Genomic DNA, 20,498 nt, shown 5'->3' with positions numbered 1-20,498 from the left:
GTTACCTGCTATATTTAGCATCATGAAGGAGGAGAACTGCAATATTTGCTTTCCATAAATTTGCAAAAAGAAAGATATTTTCCACCCACCGCACCCATTCCATGGTTTTCCACTGACAGCTGCATATATGGATATCCTGCCATATATCTCTGGAGAGAAGGAGAGCTGGAAGGTGTGGGCAGACCCATGAATGGGGCCATTGAGTCAGCTATTCCTCGATGGGCAGGCATGATTGCTTTCAAGGGGCCAGTTCTCTTGCTGTGACCACATAGTTGGAGGCACAGCCAATGGATGGGCTTCACCCAATAATTCCTGGTTGAGCCACATTTGGGTCAGTGATGTGGTGGGCAGTGTCAGTTGCAGCCCCAGGCTACAAACGGCTACTTTCCAAGCTCCTTACAATCAAACCCTGTTGATCGAGGTAAGGGGGGAGGCATGAGTGGGAGAGGAGAGGAAAAAGAAGGAAATGGCTTCCATGAATCACTGCTAGGGTTTTTAGAAAAATAAAAGCCTGCTCTTGAGGAAGAGATAAAGGGGATTTCAGCATCATGCCACTCCCATTGCTCTTAGGATAAAGTTAAAACTGCCTAATATGGCCAGCTAGGCTGGACACGAGCTGATCTGTCTTGCTGGCCTTCTCCAGGGCTAACTCTTGTCTTCTCTAGCCAGACTGACCACCACTTTCAAGTCCCTTTAATCCTCAAATTCTTTGCAAGTGCTATTCTCTCATCCTGGAAAGGTGTGCCCCCTAATCTTTCTCCTGGCTAACTCCCACTTATCCTACTGTACTCCTGTTAACTAATTAAAACATAACTTCCCTGACCTCCCAGACTAGGTCAGATTGTTGTTACATGTTTCCCTAGTTGCCTGATCTTCTTTATTGTGGTTATCCCAACTGCAATACCTATCATTCCCTCATTAGTCTATGAGCTATACAAGGGTTAGGACCTATCTGCCTTGGTCATCCCTATACCACCAGTACCTAGCCTAGCACTGACCCATAGTAGCTATGACTGAATGTAGTATTAAATAGGAGGTAATAATGGAGGAAAAGAGGTAGAAGAGGAGTGATAGAAGGAAAGAAAGAAGGAATGAGAAAAAGTACAAAAGAAATAATGCAAGAACTTCATATGAAAGAAACAGTATCAATCATTAGGTTCAACTTCTGGACTTACCTGTAAGTAAATGGGAGAATGGGGAAGACTAAAATTTAGACCTCCTGAACATTTTCCAATAAAATAAACAGACAAATAAACACAGTAAGTCATAAGAGAGTATTCATAAAGAGGTCAACCACCCTCAAATTTGGAGAGAGGAGTGAGCTTGTTATGTCTTTGTGCAAGCCAATTCCTTGGGATATCCTATCAAGCAGCCACATGTTCTATCTCCCACCATTTTTGTGAGAATGACTAGGAGCATTAGTATTTATCAAGCAGGAACTCTATGTCAAGGATTGTGCAGAGCACATCAAATACATTTTCTCACTTTATCCTCAGACAAGGATTGTTTCCCTGTGAGGCTGATGGGGGAAATTGAGACTCAGAATCTCAGAAGAAAGCACACTGCCCTGGGCACCTGAAGACTTCATTCATTTATTCACTCTCTGATCCCTGCCTAACTGATGCCATTTACTGATACTTCAATTGTTACTTTCTCAGGGAAGGTTCTCCTGACTTCCCTTGCCAGGTCAAATCCTCTCTTGCAGGCTTCTGTCTCACCTTCTTTGTACCTTTCATAATTCACACCTGGCATTTTTGAGTGATTAGTTGACTACTAACTGTAGGCAAGGCATATTCCAGAATGGATTGGCCTTGTTTTCCTAGCCGCTGAATAGTCCCTGGCATATAAAAGGCTGCCAGTAAATATACTTATAAGCAAATGACTTAGGTCCTTTTATGGTGCACTTGTGTTTTGGGTCCTGTACTGGTCTCTCTGGATACAGAGAAAATGCATACATGGCTACTTCTTTCAAGGAGCCAATAGTCACTTGGAGGTGGAAGTGGTGGCGGAAAGTACTACTAGAAAGACAGAGACAGAGACAGAGACAGAGACGGAGAATTGAATAGGTAAATAGCTTCCAAGAACTGTTTTCTAGAGAGGAAATTTGATGAGAGCTTCTCAAAGGTGAGAAAGCTTTTGTCAGATATGCAAGGGTGAGATGTCATTAGGGAAAAGGAAATGTAGATGAAGGGAATGATATGAGCAGAAGAAAAAAAAAGGAGGTATGAAACAGCATACGTGTTTGGCAAGTGTAAACAGATTGGTTTGCCTGGAGTGTTCAGAGCATGACCAGGATGAGACTGCAGAGGTTAGATGTGGGCTACATCACGAAGCGGTTTTCATGCTTGCATTGGGGGTTTGAACTCTCTACTGTAGGTGATAGCAAACATATGTTGATGGTGATGCACAGTTGAAAGAGTACTGAATCATTCATCTGTTCTTTGAATACACGTTCCACTGGGTAATGATACCACACCATGCCCTGTGCTACTATACTGAAGAGTATGGGTAGAAATTAATAAGACAGATTCCCTCCTCCAAGAAGGCTGCAATTTCTAAAATATGTAACAGAAGTCACGCCGTGACCTCTACTTTGCCTTATGAGATGCAGATGCAAAAATGAAACAGTTTGGGAGCAATCACAAAGTCCTCTTCCACTCAGTGTACCCAGAGCAACCTGGTAGTGACAGACTGAGCAATGGTGTGAGGCAGTGAGGAGGGAGGGATCACCATGAGGAAAGGGTATGTAACTCCAGGAGCTCTTTCTGAACAAAGTGGGTCATACTATCAATTATGCAGTCCTAGAGAAGAATACCCATATTCTTCTATTCTTAAATATAAGTTGCAATATTTTTCATAACTCTGGCCTGAAAAGATTCTCCATCAATAACATCAGATGGCAACCCAAATTTTATAATCCTCCCATATTCTCCACTTAGCTTATCTTTATTGGGCAGCTACCTTTTACTAAGTAAATTTTAAATTTAAATTTTTTAAAGTTTATTTATTTGAGAGAGAGAGAGAGAGTGCGTGTGCAGGGGAGAGGCAGAGAGAGAGAGAGGGAGAGAGGAAATCCCAAGAAGGCCCAAGGCTGTCAGCACAGAGCCCCATGTAGGGCTAAAACTCATAAACCATGAGATCATGACCTGAGCCAAAACCAAGACTTGGACACTTAACCTACTGAGCCACCCAGATGCCCCTATACTATCCTATTTAACCCACTAACATGTGATATTAGTTCCATAAACACCATTTTACCGATGAGAAAGCTATAGGAAGGCTAAGAAGTGGTCCAGCATAAAATGTGTTTCCATTAATGTCCTATAACAAAACCTAGGAATGTTGCAATATATCATATAGCATAGCATGCATTGTAGTTTATATTTAAGTATACCAAAGCTGTCATTATTAAAATACCATTGAGTGTTGGCAAAGGAATTACCCAATAATTATTATCCCACAATTATCCATTATTCCCCATAAAGTCAGCCTACTTCATGCAAACCCAGCACTCACTTCTGAGGTCCAGGAAAATTCAGCACTGGCCCAAGGTGATAGTGTGTTGGCAAGCAAAGCCAGGATTGGGACTCATGCTTAAAATTCTTGTCTTGATCTTGACACTAAGGGTTATAGATTCTAATGCTGAGTCAGATGTCTGCTTCCCATTTCATTTTCTTCTTACAGAAAGGTATGTTGTAAAGAGTATAGGTTTTGAAGCCAGTTGGATCTTGGTCCAGATCCAAGCTCTACCATTGACTTACTCTGAGACTGTGAATGATTTCCTCTCTGGGTTTCAATGTCTTGTGAAATGAGGTGAAAAATGTCTTTCTAACAGGTTGTAATGAGTATAAATAGCACATGTAGAGTACAGATAGCACAGTGTCCAACACATAATATAATTTAATACTTGTTAGTTCTCCAGCTTCGTCAGAAGATAGAAGGAAGGTACAACTGCCAGTGGCACCTGAATACTCAAGGGCACAATATTCTCAAAGGATATGAACTTTCTTTGCTCCCTTCCTCCAACCAGGATTTATCTCTTATCCCTGTGACTGTGCCATCAGGTGGAGAAAATTGGTTGGAAACACTTTCTTAGATTAGAAAGATTGGCTGGGATTCAAGGAATGCCTCTTCAGAGTCTCCATGTCAGGAGGCCTTTACAGTCACCATTTTAGCAGACAGTTACTTTCTGGGTTGATAAAGCAAATCCATTATTCATCTGCCCATAAAACTATGTTCTTTATTGTCAGTGCTGACATGTTAGTTTTATTATATAAGGGAAGACTCTGGGTTAAGGCCATCTTTTAGTCTCATTTCAAAGATAGGGGCTTTTTTTTAGAAATAGCAGGAATGGGCTGTGTCTGTTCATGCAAGGACACTTCGCTGAAATAGTGGGGCTTTGTAAATCCCTATAGGAATGGAGGTGATGAAATTTCCAGACTTGGATTTGGTTGAAAGAATTTCTGACAGACACATCCCTTCAATGGTGACCTTGGCCTCACTAGAGTGCTGGGAGCAGAATAAAACATGTTTTACATTTGAGAATATGAATCATGCCCTCTTCTCCCCTGCTTCCTCCCTCTTATTTATTTCAAACAAACAAACAAACAAACGAAAACAAAACAAATTTTTTTCTGTGGCTATATGGTAAGAAAGTAATTAAGTATGTAAGAAAAGTAAGAAAGACATGCACCTAATTTCTGTATTTCCAATTGAAGAGAACAAAATTCTGACACTTCTCCAGATGTGTCCAACCCTACAGCTTTCTAGAATTATGCAATATTTTTTTCAAAATTTGAGAAGTCTCCTTGACTGGATGTTTTCAATATACAGACACAAGTGATATCTTCCATTTTTTGCTTTTCTTTTCTCTCTAAAGATTCACTTTTAAGTACTCTCATGAATTTTTTAAATTAAACTTTGACCTTCCCAATTCTCATGATGAGACACCATTTAGTTGTTGGGATGGTACTAACTGGGATGAAAGCAAAGACCATGAAGTAATAAAGTATACAGAGTACCTGGTATGTGGCATATATGATACTGGAAGCTAAATGTATAGCAGGGCAAAAGAAAAGACATAGTCTTTGCCCCTATAGAGCTACTTTCCTGTCAATTTTTGGCTGAACTCAGGAAGTTGGATATTTTGAAAATTAATTAGTTAATTTAAAAATTATTAATCAAAAAAAAATAAAAAAAATAAAAATTATTAATCAATTAAGTTAAAATTAGTTAATTATAGAGCAGTATAAAGTTCACACAAAATTAGAGGAAGGTAGAGAGTTCTCAAATACCCTTGATATTATACATGCATAGTCTCTCCTACTATAAACACTATCAGAGTAGTACACTTATTACAACTGATGACCCTACATCAATGTATCATACTCACACAAGTCCATAGTTTACACTAAAGTTGACTCTTGGTCTTGTACATTTTATGGGCTTGGACAAATTTATAACTACAGGTATCCATTATCATATTATCATACAGAGTATTTTCACTGTCCTAAAAATTCTCTGTGGTCCACCCATTCATCCCTTTTTCTCCCTAAACCCTGGCAACTACTATTTCCATAGTTTTGCCTTTTCCATAATGTCATATGGTTGGAATCATCCAGAGTGATTTTTTTCACTTAGCAATATGCATTTAAGTTTTCTCCTTGGCTTGAAAACTCATCTCTTTTTACTGTTAAACAATATTCAATGCTCTGGATGTATCTTAGTTTATTTATTCATTCACCTACTGAGAGACATCTTTGTTGCTTCCAAGTTTTCGCTATTATGAATAATATTGGTATAAATATCCATATGTATATGGATGTTCTTGTGTGACCATAAAATTTTAACTCCCTTTGAGTAAATAACAAAGAGCATGATTGCTGGATTGTTTGGTAAGAATTTGTTTAGTTTTATAAGACACTGCCAAACTGTCTTCCAAAATGGCTGTACCACTTTGCATTCCCACCAACAATGAGAGTTCCTTTTGCTCTATATTCACACCAGCATTTGGCATAGTCATTGTTCTGCATTTGGACCATTGCTTATAGGTATCCCATTGTTTTATTTTGCATTTCTCTAATACAAAATATTGCTTAATATTTAATGTGAAGCATTTTTTTTCATATGTTTACCTGCCATCTATATATCTTCTTTGTTGGTAAGTTATAACTTTTTTCATTTATAACATGCCAAAGCAGTTGTGAGAGTTAAGTGACATAATATATATGAAAGTGAGGATGGGGCGCCTGGGTGGCTTAGTCGGTTAAGCGTCCGACTTTCGCTTAGGTCATGATCTCGCGGTTCGTGGGTTCGAGCCCCGCGTCGGGCTCTGTGCTGACTGCCAGCTCGGAGCCTGGAGCCTGTTTCAGTCTGTGACTCCCTCTCTCTCTGACCCTTCCCTGCTCACGCTGTCTCTCTCTCTCTCCTAGAAATAAATGAAAATAAAAAAAAATTTAAAAAAAAATGAAAGTGAGGAGACATGGCCAACTGGTTAAGAGGGCAATGTCTGGAGACAGGGCACCTAGGTTTGAATCCCAGATCTAAGCTACTAAATTTCTTTCTGCTTCATGTTTATCCTCATTATAATGAGGAAAGTGATTACATTTACTTTATACAGTTGCATGAGGAAAAGTGATTACATTTACTTTATACAGTTGCCGTAGGGGAAAATTTAACTTATAAAAAGCATTTAGTGTCCAGCATATAGAAAGTATCCAATATGTTATTTCTTGGTCACATAGCAAATGCTCAATTAAATTTTGTTGATTTAATTCACTTAATCCAGAAGAAAATGAAATTCTGTGATGTGGAGTTGGGTTTGCTCTTGGATGTATAACTTTCCTAAAACAATTAGGTTTGGGAGGTGTTGTTTCCAACCAAGACCTTAAAAATTATTAAACAACTCATGGGAATTTAGGAAAGTTTTATTCATTCTTTCAAATCATCTCCCTGAAGACTGATTCTTTCCCCCCACCCCCAAAGTTTCCACTTTCTTCACTGGTGTGGAATTTGGTCAGAGGGACAGATTATTTTCCCATTAAAGGACATCTTAAATCAAGCCTTTTTCTTGACTTTGCAACTGAGCACATGATTCTTCAGGAAGTTATAAATGAGAGAACTGTGTTGTTAAGTCAGGCAGTCACCCATGAATTGATTGGTGAGATCCCTTAAAACTGGTTATATTTTAGGCTCCTTCTAGCCTCTTTGACCAGAGGTCGGTGGTGATCCCCAGAACCATCTCACTTTCTTCTTAATCCTACCTTCACTGGTTTAAAGATCACAATGCTGATTTATTCATTAATCAGATGTTTATCGAGCTTACACTGTATATTAAGCACTATGCTAAGTGCTAATGCTTTAGGTATGAATAGGTCATCATCCCTGTTCTTATGAGTACTGTCTTCTAGTGGAGACACAACTTTTTAATAAACTGGAGTAGATGGGGTGCTGGCACAGGGACAAAGCTAGGGTACAAAGCAAGGCTCCTACCTCCTTCTGGGGGCCAGAGCACAGAGGGTGAGCTGTATGAACTGAGGTATGAAGGACAAGTAAACATCAGTCAAGCAAAGTAGACCTGGGCCTTTTGGATGCATTTCAGCCAGAAGTAACAGTCTATATAGACCCAGACATTAGCAAGAGCATAGCACTGTAAGAAATGGCAAAGAACCCATGAAGACTTGTGCATGAAGTTGGGTGTAGCAAGACCCAAGGTTGGAAAAACAAATAAAAGGCAAATCTTGACAGCTTGTAGGTCATTTAAGCAATCTGAACTAGCACAGTGCTTGGAACATTGGTACAACTTTGTTGAAAGACTAAATGGTTCAAAGAACTTCATCCTGAGGGCCACTGAGAGGCCTAATTCATTTTAAATTAACTTCTGATTTGTGTTAGGTGATATATGGTTGAGGTAAACAAATGACCCACCCAGGGCCTTGTATGAAGAATTGACACAAGAAGAGTGGTTTCCCTCCACATGTTGCAACTTCTGGGAATATGAGGGATTAGGAAAAGGAGCCAGATAGAAGAGGATTCATTCTTGGGAAAAGACTAAGCAACACAGATCTATGTCAAGCCTCCCAAATGTGAAGACTGTCAAGTAAACCAGTATGGATAAGCAAATGAATGGATTTTGTTGTGGCTTAAGCAAGCCTTCAGAGAGGATGGGGTTCCAATCCTGCCTCTGTCCCTTACCATCCATGGGCTTTCACTTCTTGGAGATCCAATCTCTTCATATGGAAGAGGGAGCCATAATATCCTGGCACAGTGTTGTTGTGAGTCTGTAATGCTTTTATGTATAAATTTTCTATCAGTGCCCATACTTGTGCTAAGACACTGAGAACAGATCATTTAAGATGAGAAGCCATTACAAAACTTGGATATTTTCTAAAATACCACTAAGAACAACTATACTTATTGAGTACTTATGTCATGCAAGGCACTGTTCTAAGGATTTAAAGTAATAATTGATTTAATCTGTCTAAAGACCCTTTGAGACAGGGAATTCTATTACCTTCATTTTATAATGGAGAAAACAGAAGCATGGAGTAAGAAAGTCTGAGTTCACATAAGAATGCACTGCCAGAAGTGGCAGAGCTGGAATTCAAACCCAGGCCATCTGTTCCAGAGCCTGGGATTGAAATGCTTTCTTATAGTATCAAAAAATAATCAACCATCTAATACACAAAATAGCAAAATGTCACATGTGAAGTCTCTGGAACTGGCAACCCTGATGTGATGTGGCATGGGGTCGTAAGCTGAAGTCTCAGGAACACTGTCTTTTGGAACAATCTTAAATCATTTTAATCAGCATCCTGATACTCATACCAGAAATAATCCTATTTGGAGGCACCTGAGTGGCTCAGTTGGTTGAGGGTCCAACTCTTGATTTTAGCTCAGGTCATGATCCCACTGTTGTGGGACAGAACCCTGTGTTGGGCTTTGTGATTAGTATGGAGCCTGCTTAAGATTCCCTTTCTCTCTCTCTCTCTCTCTCTCTCAAAATTAATTAGTTAATTTTAAAAAAGGAATGATTCTATTTTGCGTTGATTGTTAGACAATTACAAATCACCAAACTATAGTTTTGCCTAAGTCTCTCTTTGCTTAAGCTTCTCTTTGCCTAAACATCCAGATTTGGCTAGAATAAGTTATGGCATTGTATAAACATTTTTTTATTATCTAACTAAGAATCGCCTTTCATACACAAAGAAACAAAGGGCTCTGTTTAACGTGAAGAGACTTGTTGAAGTGTCTGGGATTTGTCCACACAACTGATTTCCTAACAGAAAAAATATGTGGGGCCACGGAATTTGACAAGCAGGAAAGGGCATTCAGGTATGAGCTAGTCTTCATCACCGGATTCACTGGACTGTTTGGTTGTATGTAAGAGAAACACATCAAAGTTGTTTAGATAATGAAGGAAATTTATTGGTGGATCTATCCAAAAGTTCAGAGGTAGAACAGACTTTCTGTACAGATTACTCCAGTGGCTCAACATTATGACAAAGGACCTGTTTTCTGTTTTTTTTTTTTCTTCTCCATTTGTTCTACCTTTTTGTTATCATCTTAGAACATAAGATAGTGGCCAGATGCTTTAAGTCTTCATGTTTATTTATAAACAGGGACAGAAAGAGCTTCATTCCCATTAGCTCTCTTTAAAGAGTGAGAAAGCTTCATTTCCAGAAGTCCTTAGCATATGCCTCCTTGCATCTCGCTGGCTGACACTGGGTCACATGCCAGTCTATAAACTAACCATGTGCAGGTAGATGGGCTTCACTACCCACCTACTGATATATGGGTATATATCAGTCAAGGCCTACCTCTGGAGCTGAGTGTGAGTCAATTCTACCTAAAACACATAAGAACTATGGAGGGTCACTTCTCCAAAGATATCTGTGGAACTGTTATCCTTAGAAAGGGAAATGTATGGTAAATAGTAAACCAAAGTGTACTCGGCCATCTCTTTCTAGGAGGGGACAGTCTAAATTCAAAAGTCCCAAGGATTGTCTTGAAGCAACATTTACATTTAGAATGAACTTTTCAGCTATTGGACCTGATAATCTGGGATCACCTAAAATGACAGGATTATTTGTCCCATAACAACCTGGAAGTCATCCTCAGAGCTTACAGGTAATTAGAGTGTGAATTATTACCCAGATAGAAAGACAGATGCTCTGCGGGAGAAAGTGCTCTATCTAAGTTCCTCCGGAAGGTAAACACAAAGCAGGCAGAACAACACTATACCTTGCTGTCTCTCTTAAGTACACAGAGATAAACAAGAGAGGTTTAAACCAGTCAAGACAAGCACCAAACTATTCAAGAGATTACCTAAACAACTTAGCTAATTCCTCTGATTATTCTAAACACTAACTCACAAATAAGGCAGGACAAGAGTATGTTAGAGGCACACACGTGTGCTTTCAGCATGCATGTGAGTGGTGGTGTGTTTGTGCTATTATGTTTACAGGGCTTAGTATCCAAGAGACATGTTGTATTGTCATTTATCAAGACTTGGGCTTGAGTTTGACTCTGCTTTAAGTTTTCCATGATCTGCTTGCTACATTTCTTCATTTAGGCAGCTCTTCCACAACAGTAAAAGCATTAAGCGACAGCTTCCATCTGGCCAGTCCCAAGTTACTTTTCATATAATTCATCACTGTAAGCTAGCTCCCAACATATTGGACCCAGCTTGACAAGTGATAGCTTTTTATGAGACATCATTCTAACTATCTTAGGATCTTAGAAGGAGGAACTCCATAATTATCTTTTATGGAAAGACTCGGGACACACATTTTGAAATTGCATGCCCAGGACTTTGTGTGCAGAAGAATCAAGGTATCATATTATCCAATGTCCCTGGCAAGTCCCTAGGACTAAATTTCAGGCTACAAGATGTTTGTTGTTCATCTCAAAGGTCAGATTTGACCACATTTATTAAATTACAAACTTGCTTGTCTTTTGTCATCAGAAGATGGTATGAATTAAGGCTTTCTTATTCTGGTCATAGTACAGATTAGAGTTGAAAACATCTAAAGAAATTAAGCTGAGCAAGAACATTGAACAACAACAGCAAAACAAAATAAACACTCATTGCCCTTGGGGGGGCCTACATTATTTGATACAACACAGGAATGTATCATTTGTTAAAATACATGACAGACCAAATATCAATCCCTTTCTCAAAACAAATCAAGTTGCCAGTAGATAAGCCCCTTCAAGCCACAGAAGATGTGCAAAGCCTCCTCCAGCTCCATATCGTACTGTTCTTCAGATCCCCATTTTACCACCAAACAAAAAAACAACCAAATTTTCTTGTATAAACTATACTTAGTCACATACCTAAGCTTGTGCAAATAAATAACTCAGACTCGAATAAATAAATAATTCAGCCTTGAATGCCCTATCCTACTTGTCCAAATAATAACATCAATTTTTATGATTTAGCTTAAGTCTCAAATCTTTTGGGAAGAGTGAATTTTATGGTGTGTGAATTATATCTCAAAATGTTATTAAAAATAACAAAACTCTGAGAACTCTTTTCTGATGAACTACTGTTCTTACCTAGCTCTACCACATACAGTCAGGTATCTACAAGCAGATATCAACAACACACACACATACACACACTACCAGGCTAAGGAATCATAATCAGCCCTCCTCAAACACTCTATATACCTGTCTTTTGTGTTTGAACTTAATTATTTATTTTTCACCTGGACTTGGAATCTCCAATATGGTAGCCATTAATGACAGGTGGCTGTTTGAGCACTTGAAATATAATATGGTGGCCCAAGGAGAGATGGGCTGGGAGTGTAAAAATCTCACACTAAAGTCTTGTTAGAAAGAATAATGTAAGGGGCGCCTGGGTGGCTTAGTCGGTTAAGTGGCTTAGACTTTTGCTTAGGTCATGATCTCACGGTTCGTGGGTTCAAGCCCCTCGTCGGGCTCTGTGCTGACTGCCAGCTCAGAGCCTGGAGCCTGTTTCAGAGTCTGTATCTCCCCCTCTCTCTGACCCTCCCCTGTTCACGCTGTCTCTCTCTATCCTAGAAATAAATAAAAATATATGAAAAAAAAGAAAGAATAATGTAAAATGTCAGTAATAATTATAAATGATTACATGTCAAAATTAAAATATTTGGGGCACACAGGTTTAATAAAATATTATAATTCATTTTCTTTTTTCTTTCCCTTTTTGAAATGTGTCTACTTGAAAATTTAAAATTAGCTTTGTGGTTCTCACTATTTCTTTTGGACAGCACTGATCTGGACTATAAGCCTCTTGAAGAAAGGGATAGTGTCTTGTTTGTCTCTGCATATGGAATCTGGCCCATTGTAGGTGCTCAAGAGTACTTATGTGCATAAGGTGAGTGAATGAATATGATTAACTCCTGAATGAATAGTGGCAGAGACTGAAAACAATGAGAACACAGGGACAGGATATATACACTGTTCCCATGTAAGGCCAGGAGTGTCTGCTCAAATGAAGGGAAACTTGGGTCTTGAAGCTGCAAACAGTTTGGATAATAAGGAAGAGACTGCTGTGTGACTCCCCAAGTACTTCTCTCTGAACTTAGGTTTCCTACATGAAGATAACAGGACAGGGCAAAATGGGCTTTGACGTCACTCCATCAGGAATCTATGATAAAGATAATACCCAACAGCCAATGGTGACGACTCCAGTTGGAATATGTATGTCACGTTTGATCTCACGTTTCTGATTAGCTCCCAAGTTGTACAGAGGGTCCAGTTGCTAGCAAGATTTATATATATATATAGGGTTGGTTCAGCTGATGAGCTGGACAAATCAACCTAAAGCTGCCTCTACTTGAAACATCATGCCCACAGTCTCGATTCACGAAAGCTTCTGTAGGCTGTCCTTTGGATCTCTGATTGGACTATAAGTGGGCATGTGACCCATGACAGCCACTGGCTGATGACCCAAAGATGATGTTTTGTAATTAATCCATTCAGACAGACTACTGCTAAGATTCAGATGTGAAGATACACAAGAAGATACAATTACTATTTGTAAGAGAAATCTCTCCATAAACATAAGTATATAGATGTATAGATATAAATGGATAATATGTATTATAAAACATGCTAACAATAACAGCGTTTACTGGAAGTTCATACTGTATTAGGGATTGCATGTTATTCACATTATCTTATTCAAATTCTACAAGAATAAAATTTGGACTGTTCTTTCACATTTATAGATAATGTAAGTGGCTCAGAAAGCAGAATCAACTCAGCCAAGTAGTGCAAGAATAAGAACCCATGTCTGTTTTGCTTGTTTTTTGCCACTATATGATGCTATCTTTAATTATTTTTAATGTTTTTATTTATTTGAGAGAGAGAGAGAGAGAGACAGCATGAGCAGGGGAGGGTCAGAGAGAGAGGGAGATACAGATTCTGAAGCAGGCTCCAGGTTCTGAGCAAGCTGTCAGCACAGAGCCTGATGCAGGGCTCGAACCCACGAACTGTGAAATCATGACCTGAGCCAAAGTCAGATGGTTAACTGACTGAGCCACCCAAGGGCTCCTATATGATGCTATCTTTAGTATCCCAGATGTAAATCTGGTCCATGTTGTCCTGCTGCTGACTTGGTAAATTGATCCTGTGGGTGGAAATGACCTACACACAGAATCTCCAACTCATTCAAGAAAACAGAACCTTGGAACCCTGAGTTCCTAGCAACGGGGTCCCTGACTTTTCCTCTGGGAAAATGTCACCACTGGGTCATTCACACCCTCTCAAGAAGCCAGATCTTTAAGAATCACCTTAGATCTGACCCTTATGTCAGCAAAGAGGAGCCTTCTCAGCTCAGCCCTTCAGACTGCAGAGCTAGCCCCTTCTTCCTTGGCTCTAGGAATTTATGTTCAACCTTTATTTTTCATTTTGATGGCCATGCACAGGCTGACATTTGTGCATTAACACATAGAAGAAAATGAAAATCTCATTCTGAACCACATGTCTGAGTCTATAAATGGGACCCTTTCCTGGATGTGTGGAAAATATAACTGCTGTTTTTTTTCCTTCCCTCTTGGACTATGAGTACAAGGGTCCTTCTTTCAGAATGGGCAGGGATGTCTATAAGGAGCTTTCTTTATTCCCCGACTCCACTTTTTTTCCAGATTATAATTTATATCTGAAAACATTTTCTATGCTTTAGAGATATTTTTAGAAGAATGAGGGTGGCCTCGGGCAAAATATTAAATACTGTGAATTTTTTTAAAACTTTCACCTTGTCTAAATTTCTATCCTTGGCTTCCAGTCTGGACCTTGACCCTTTTGCGGTCTCAGAAAGCTGTCCTTGTCCCCTCTTTAATGATGTTGGAGCTGGAAGCTCTGATATCGGTCATTGGTAAGTTGACTCCTTCCAAAGATCACAATTTCATTCTGCCTGAAGACTTTTGTGCCTTAAATCAGAGAAGCAACTATTTCCAGGTTGAGGGAAATAGACACATACAGACTGTATACCTGGGGAGAAGGGAGGGATGGCACTATAGAGTTATTTTATAAGCAGCTTCCTATCTCATCTGTGGGCACAGAAAGACAGAGGAGACCCCTATTTATAGTCTTTATGGAAAGGTGGGATTTTAGTATTGAAGGAATCCTAGACGAATTGCTCTAGTTAATGTGCAAAGTCCATCATGCAATCCCTCTGATGAAGGAGTATCAACCTTCTATTTGAATACCTCTGGTGGTAGGGAGATAACTACTTTAAAAGGCTGGCTGTGACTAGTATCTTGTGCTTCTTATCATGAAGTAAATTCTAAGAGTCCATGGAATGCTGGGAGGATCTCATATCATCTGGAGAAAATGCAGTGCTCTGTATTTGTCCTCTAGACAGATTACTTTCTAGGCGGGGTCACCATATCTGGTGTAAAACTGAATGGTTAAAGAACAATATGGGGTTCACAAGCATTTTTATTCACTCCTGGTAGGAGGAGAAAGGATTTTGGAGATCTGAGGTCAAAGACTATTATATATGAAACATCAAAGTGTGATGCTAAGGATATGGCCTCAGGATCCAGAGCATCTAGGTCTGAGCCTGGCCATACTGCTTGCTCTCTGCATAAAGCGGCCTTAACATCAGCATCTATTAAATGAAACTAATAACAGTAGGTTTTCATAGGGGTTTAATACATGTAAAGTAGGATTTAATACATGTAAAGTATTGAGATCACTACTAGCACATAGTAAGCACTCTGTAAACCTTTGTTGTTGTTGTTGTTGTTGTTGTTGTTGTTGTTGTTATTACTCTGGCTCAACCACATGCTAAGGAATCCTAAATTTCTAAGTGCAAAATCGTCTCCTATTGGAAAGCAAAACTTAGGGGTCAAACGCTTGCATTTACAAGGATCTCTCTGTGTACTAAGTTGTTAAGCTTCACAGTGCCATTTGCTCCTCTCCAACATCCTGTTCTCTGGGCTCATCTTATTATTCCCCACATTACAGATGGGAAACCTGAAGCTCAGAGAGGTCTGATGATTTCCCAAGGCCTCAGTTTGAATGGCACGTCTTCAGAGGTAGCTGCTTTGACTCATCCAATACAAAGCAGCCACTCCCCCTTTACATCTACTCTAAGATTATATCATCTGCATATTATTTACTGTCATCTGGTATTTTCTTTCTGCTTCTGTTTAGGATTTTGTTAATTTTCTACCACCTTCCAGCTAGAACATGAGTTCTTTATGTACAGTAGCCCTTTCTGTCTCCCTATAAGAATTAACCCTCAGCACCTAGTTCATTGCAGGCCTTTGGTAAACATTTATTGAAGGAATATGTAAAAGACACTAGGAGGCATAATGGAATCAAAGAATTATTCTGTGTGAGCCACTGAAGGAGCTGGTTTTGCATTCTACTGTTTGTCCTGACCTTGGGCAACTGACTTCCTGTCTCTAATTAGTGCAATGGGAGTAATATCTCTACTTCCTTGTAGCTGTGGTGAAGAGGAATAAAATGAAGTTTATAAACCACTTAGCATAGTGCCTGCACATCACAAGGGTTCAATAAATGCCAGCTCTTACTCATCTGAGGAGACAGGATTTGTGGGGTTTGGGTCAGGATCTTTCCTGCCATGGTCTTTGCATGTGCAGGATGAATAATAACTTTGATGGGCACAGGAAAGTTCAATAAACTGGAAAGCCATCATCTTTCTGTTTCCTGTGGCTACTATAAATTTGACAGTTATCTTTTAATGGAGAACTGAACCAAGTGTTCTCATTATTTTCCTTCCAGACCAATGCTCCTTTTCAAACCAAGTTTCTCAGTTCCACCTCACATATAACCATTTATTTCTCCCCACCAGAGCAAGGAACATATGAAAAGGAATCCTAGCACACTATACTTAGTGGAAGTGCACGGAGGGCTTAGAAGTTGCCCAATGTGATTCCTTCCCATGTCAGGGAAACCAAGGCCAAGAGAAGGGAAGGGATTTACCTTATGTAACCCAGTGGACAGGCCAGGACTTGAATCCAGGTCTACTGGATACATTTTCTGCCACTTTTTGCTGACATTTCTAGAGGGGGAAAAAAATGGAAAACAAGACCCCAAACAATTATGTCTCTACTTTGTTATCCCTCCATTCTCCATGACCACTTCCAAATGAAGAACAATGGCATTTACAGGATCAACTTACTTTTCCATCTTAAATTGCCATCCAGGGACTATTCCTAACATGTTTATATAAAAGATTAGGCTACTCTCTACTCTAAATGGTCATTATTCCACTGAGAAAGCTGCATCAGTGTTGAATGAGCTCGGCCTGAAGCAGCAGTTGCACTGATACATGTAGGCTTTAATCTATCGGGGCCAATACAGAAAGAAAACTGTTACTTACTTTTTGTTTCAACCTCACTATTTAGCCATGGGTGTTGAGAGAGGACTTCACTTACTAAACACACTGCTTGGTAGCATCAGTAACTTTTTAGACTCTTTGTAAGAGGACTTCATATGACACTCAATTCTTGATTCCCCAATAAAACAACACAGCTGTTCCCTTGCTACTCGTCTCTCAGCAGGAGCTGCAAAATCATATTTAATCAACACTGCTTTAAAAGCCATCCAATTTCCTTTAGGGCTCTGGCGTGCTTCCCCAGGCCAGGATGGCCCCTGCTGACATGTCAACAGCAGCTGCCCAGCCGAGGCAGAAGGAGCTGCCATTTCTTGAGCACTTACTCATGTGTCAGGCTCTCTACCGGGTACTTCACATTCAGGATTTCATTTAATACACCTTGCAGTCCCATGAGGTAGGGATTATTCTCAGATTTAAAGACAAGGGAACTGAGACTTACGAATGTAAAGTCATTTGTCCAAAGTCAAAATAACAAGTGAGAAAATTGGGATTCAGCCAAGTCCTCTCTAATTCCAAAATGGGAGTATTTTTTACTTTTCAGTCCGGCTTTCTACATAACGAAGTACCCCAGAATTAGGTAAGGATGCAAGCTATTCTGATCAGCCCATCAGAGCTGTCAACAGAGTCCCTGACAAATGCTATAGGTCCTTAAGCTTTTAAGCTCACAGGTTTGTCTGACCACATTGAATTTTCTGTTAGAATGGGAATACCTCTTGTGTCATCTTTTATTCAACAATTCTTGATGATGACCACATACGGTCCACTCTCCAAAGTGAGGTAAAGGGATGCAGAGATGAAATGGATATGAATCTTGACCTCAAGAAGCTCAGTCTAGGAATAGATATGTAATAGCAATTTAAGTCATTCTGATGAGAGGTAGAACATGGTAAGTATTATGAGTGGAGCAAAGTATTACATAGTCTGAGAAAGAAAACCTATTACAGCCAAGGCATCATGTTAGGTTTTATGGATTGGTGTAATAGTTAGAATAATTACCACTAGCTGCTGTGACATACAGCCCCCAAATTTTAGTAGCTTAACATCAAACATCAAAAGAATGTCTTCCTCACTTTCTCTCCAAGTCGTGTTTTCTTCTACACGGTGACTCAGGACGCGGGCTTCTTGCATTATGAGGCTCTCTTTGAGAGTTCTTTGCTTTCAGCCATGAGAGCAGGGGAGACAGAGAGAGTGGAAAATGGGGTAGAAAACTGAGGGGCCAGGCCTGGAAGAGGCTTACTTCATTTCAGTCACATTCCAGTGGACAGGCTCAATAATATGGCCCCAAAATAACTGCACTGGAGAATGAGAAATGTGTTCTTCCTGTAAACTCTGGACAGAAGGTTCATTGAGCACATAGTATTGTTTCTATGATGGATATTGACATAAATATTGTGGAATTGTTAATTGAGCAAGTTGAGGGACAAGCAGGATGTAGATAGTGTAGGGGATGTTCAAAGAACATTTTGATTCAAAAAACATTTGCTTTGGAAAGATAGTTGATATCAGATATGGAAAGGCCTTGAGTGACAAGCATTTCCCAAAATGTGTTTTCCTCATTGTTAGTGAGTACAATGTTAAGAATGGCTTGAGTGGGCAGATTTTTGAAAAGCTGGCTTATCAAATCGTTATTGTTTTTTTTTTTTTTTATAGTTTATTGTCAAGTTGGTTTCCAAAAAAAATTGTTATTGTTTTAATTCCTATAGGAGTTCTTGAGATTTTTGGAGACAGGTATGGGAAGTGAATTATAGTAAACCTTTTTGATCACAAAATCTCTCTTTCACAGAGTATTTTATAGGATTATTGTCTTGTGAAACATGCTTTGTGTATGGAATCTTAGGCAATGAAGAGCCATTAAGCAGGAAATTAAGGTGATGTGAACTGTTTTTAAACATATAAGCCAGGGATGCGTTTCAACTCCATCTGTTGGTAATGGCTGGCCACCATTTGGGAGAGGAATCAGGAAACCTCATATGAACTTAAATGTAAAGTCCAGTGACTTATTAATAATGTCTGCTGTACATTTACAAATGTAAACATGTGATGGCTAATTTCATATGTCAAACTAGCTAGGCTGTGGTGCCTAGCTGCTTAGTCAGATAATAGTCTAGATGTCGGTTGAAAGTATTTTGTAGATATGATGGACAATTATAATTGGTGTCTTTAAATAAGGTTACCTTTGATAATGTGTCTCACCCAGTTAACTGAAGGCCTGAAGAGCAAAACTGGTTTCCCAGAGAAGGAATTCTGCCTCAAGATGGTAACATATAAATCCTGCCTGAATTTCCAGCCTGCTGGCCTGCCCTACAAATTTCAGACTCAGTAGCCCCCACAATCACACAAGCCAATTCCATACATATAACACATACATAATTTTCTTTCTTGCCTTAGATGAAGGTAGAATATTGGGTAAAAAGAGAGTGTGGGTATCTGGAAGCAGTGTCTATAGCAAAATAGGGAAGGAATTCAGTAAAAGAAAGATATGAATTATGCTTTGGAATTCTGTGCTTTAGATGTCAGCAGGGCAACCAACCCTTGGAAGCACATTTATTCAGACATAAGGAGAAGCCAGCATTATTTCCTGTGTGTGAAAATATTTTGGTGAGGAGAGCATGATTCCTTTAGAATCTCTGACAGATACACCTGTGTGTCCTTAACAGTTCCCTGAGGTTGAAATCTGTGATAAATGGCTCCACTGACATGGAAACAAAAAGAGCTACTTTTCCTGAAAGGCAGCAGGTCTCACTGGGGCTAAATGTCCAAGATACACCTGAGTGAGGTGTGAATTAAAAGAGTCAGTTAAGTGGCTGACTTCGGCTCAAGTCATGATCTTGCAGTTCACGGGTTCAAGCCCCACATCAGGCTCTAGGCTGACAGCTCGGAGCCTGGAGCCTGCTTCAGATTCTGTGTCTCCCTCTCTCTCTCTGCCCCTCCCCAACTCATGCTCTGTCTCTATCTCTCAAAAATAAATAAATGTTAAAAATTAAAAAAAAAATAAAAGAGAGAGAAAGAAAGTGAATATTGAACAAGGGGGAGAGGAATGTCACTAGGGAAAAGCTAAATGCACCTGAGTCACTGGTCATGACTAAGGCATGACTAGGACCTCCAGGGCAATGGATGAAGGTCTCCCCACTAGCAGAGTGGAGTGATTTATTAATGCATGTATGCATGGTGAGCTGCTTCTCATGTGGTAATGAGAACCACAGGAAGCTCTTCACTGTAACAGGTCAACAATTGTATATTGATTTTCCACCATGCTGACGGCACTCACTAGGCCCTGGAGCCATACAAGGAAAGGACATGAGTCCAGCCTTGTTCTGAAAACACCCCGAACTTGACTCTATCTCATCATTCATGGGTGTAATGAGGTAGCTTTGTTCTTAGATGCATTCAATAAAGACTTACTGAGATCCAACAATGAGACATGTACTGTTCTTGGCATGAGAGATATATTAGTGATAAAAATAGTAAAACTCCTTGCCCTCATGGAACTAACATTTTAGAAAATTCCATGATAAAAAAGCACACTATATGACAAGATGAGTCATATTTCAAGAAGGAAAAAAAAACTAACTTTATCAATCGCAAGAAGCCAGGTTATGATGCAGGAATAAACAAGTCTGGGATCTCAATGGCTTCT

Source organism: Hyaena hyaena, unplaced genomic scaffold, assembly GCF_003009895.1.
Source record: "Hyaena hyaena isolate Hyena2069 unplaced genomic scaffold, ASM300989v1 scaffold_273, whole genome shotgun sequence".
Classification (NCBI taxonomy): Eukaryota; Metazoa; Chordata; class Mammalia; order Carnivora; family Hyaenidae; genus Hyaena; species Hyaena hyaena.
This window is presented reverse-complemented; position numbering follows the sequence as displayed.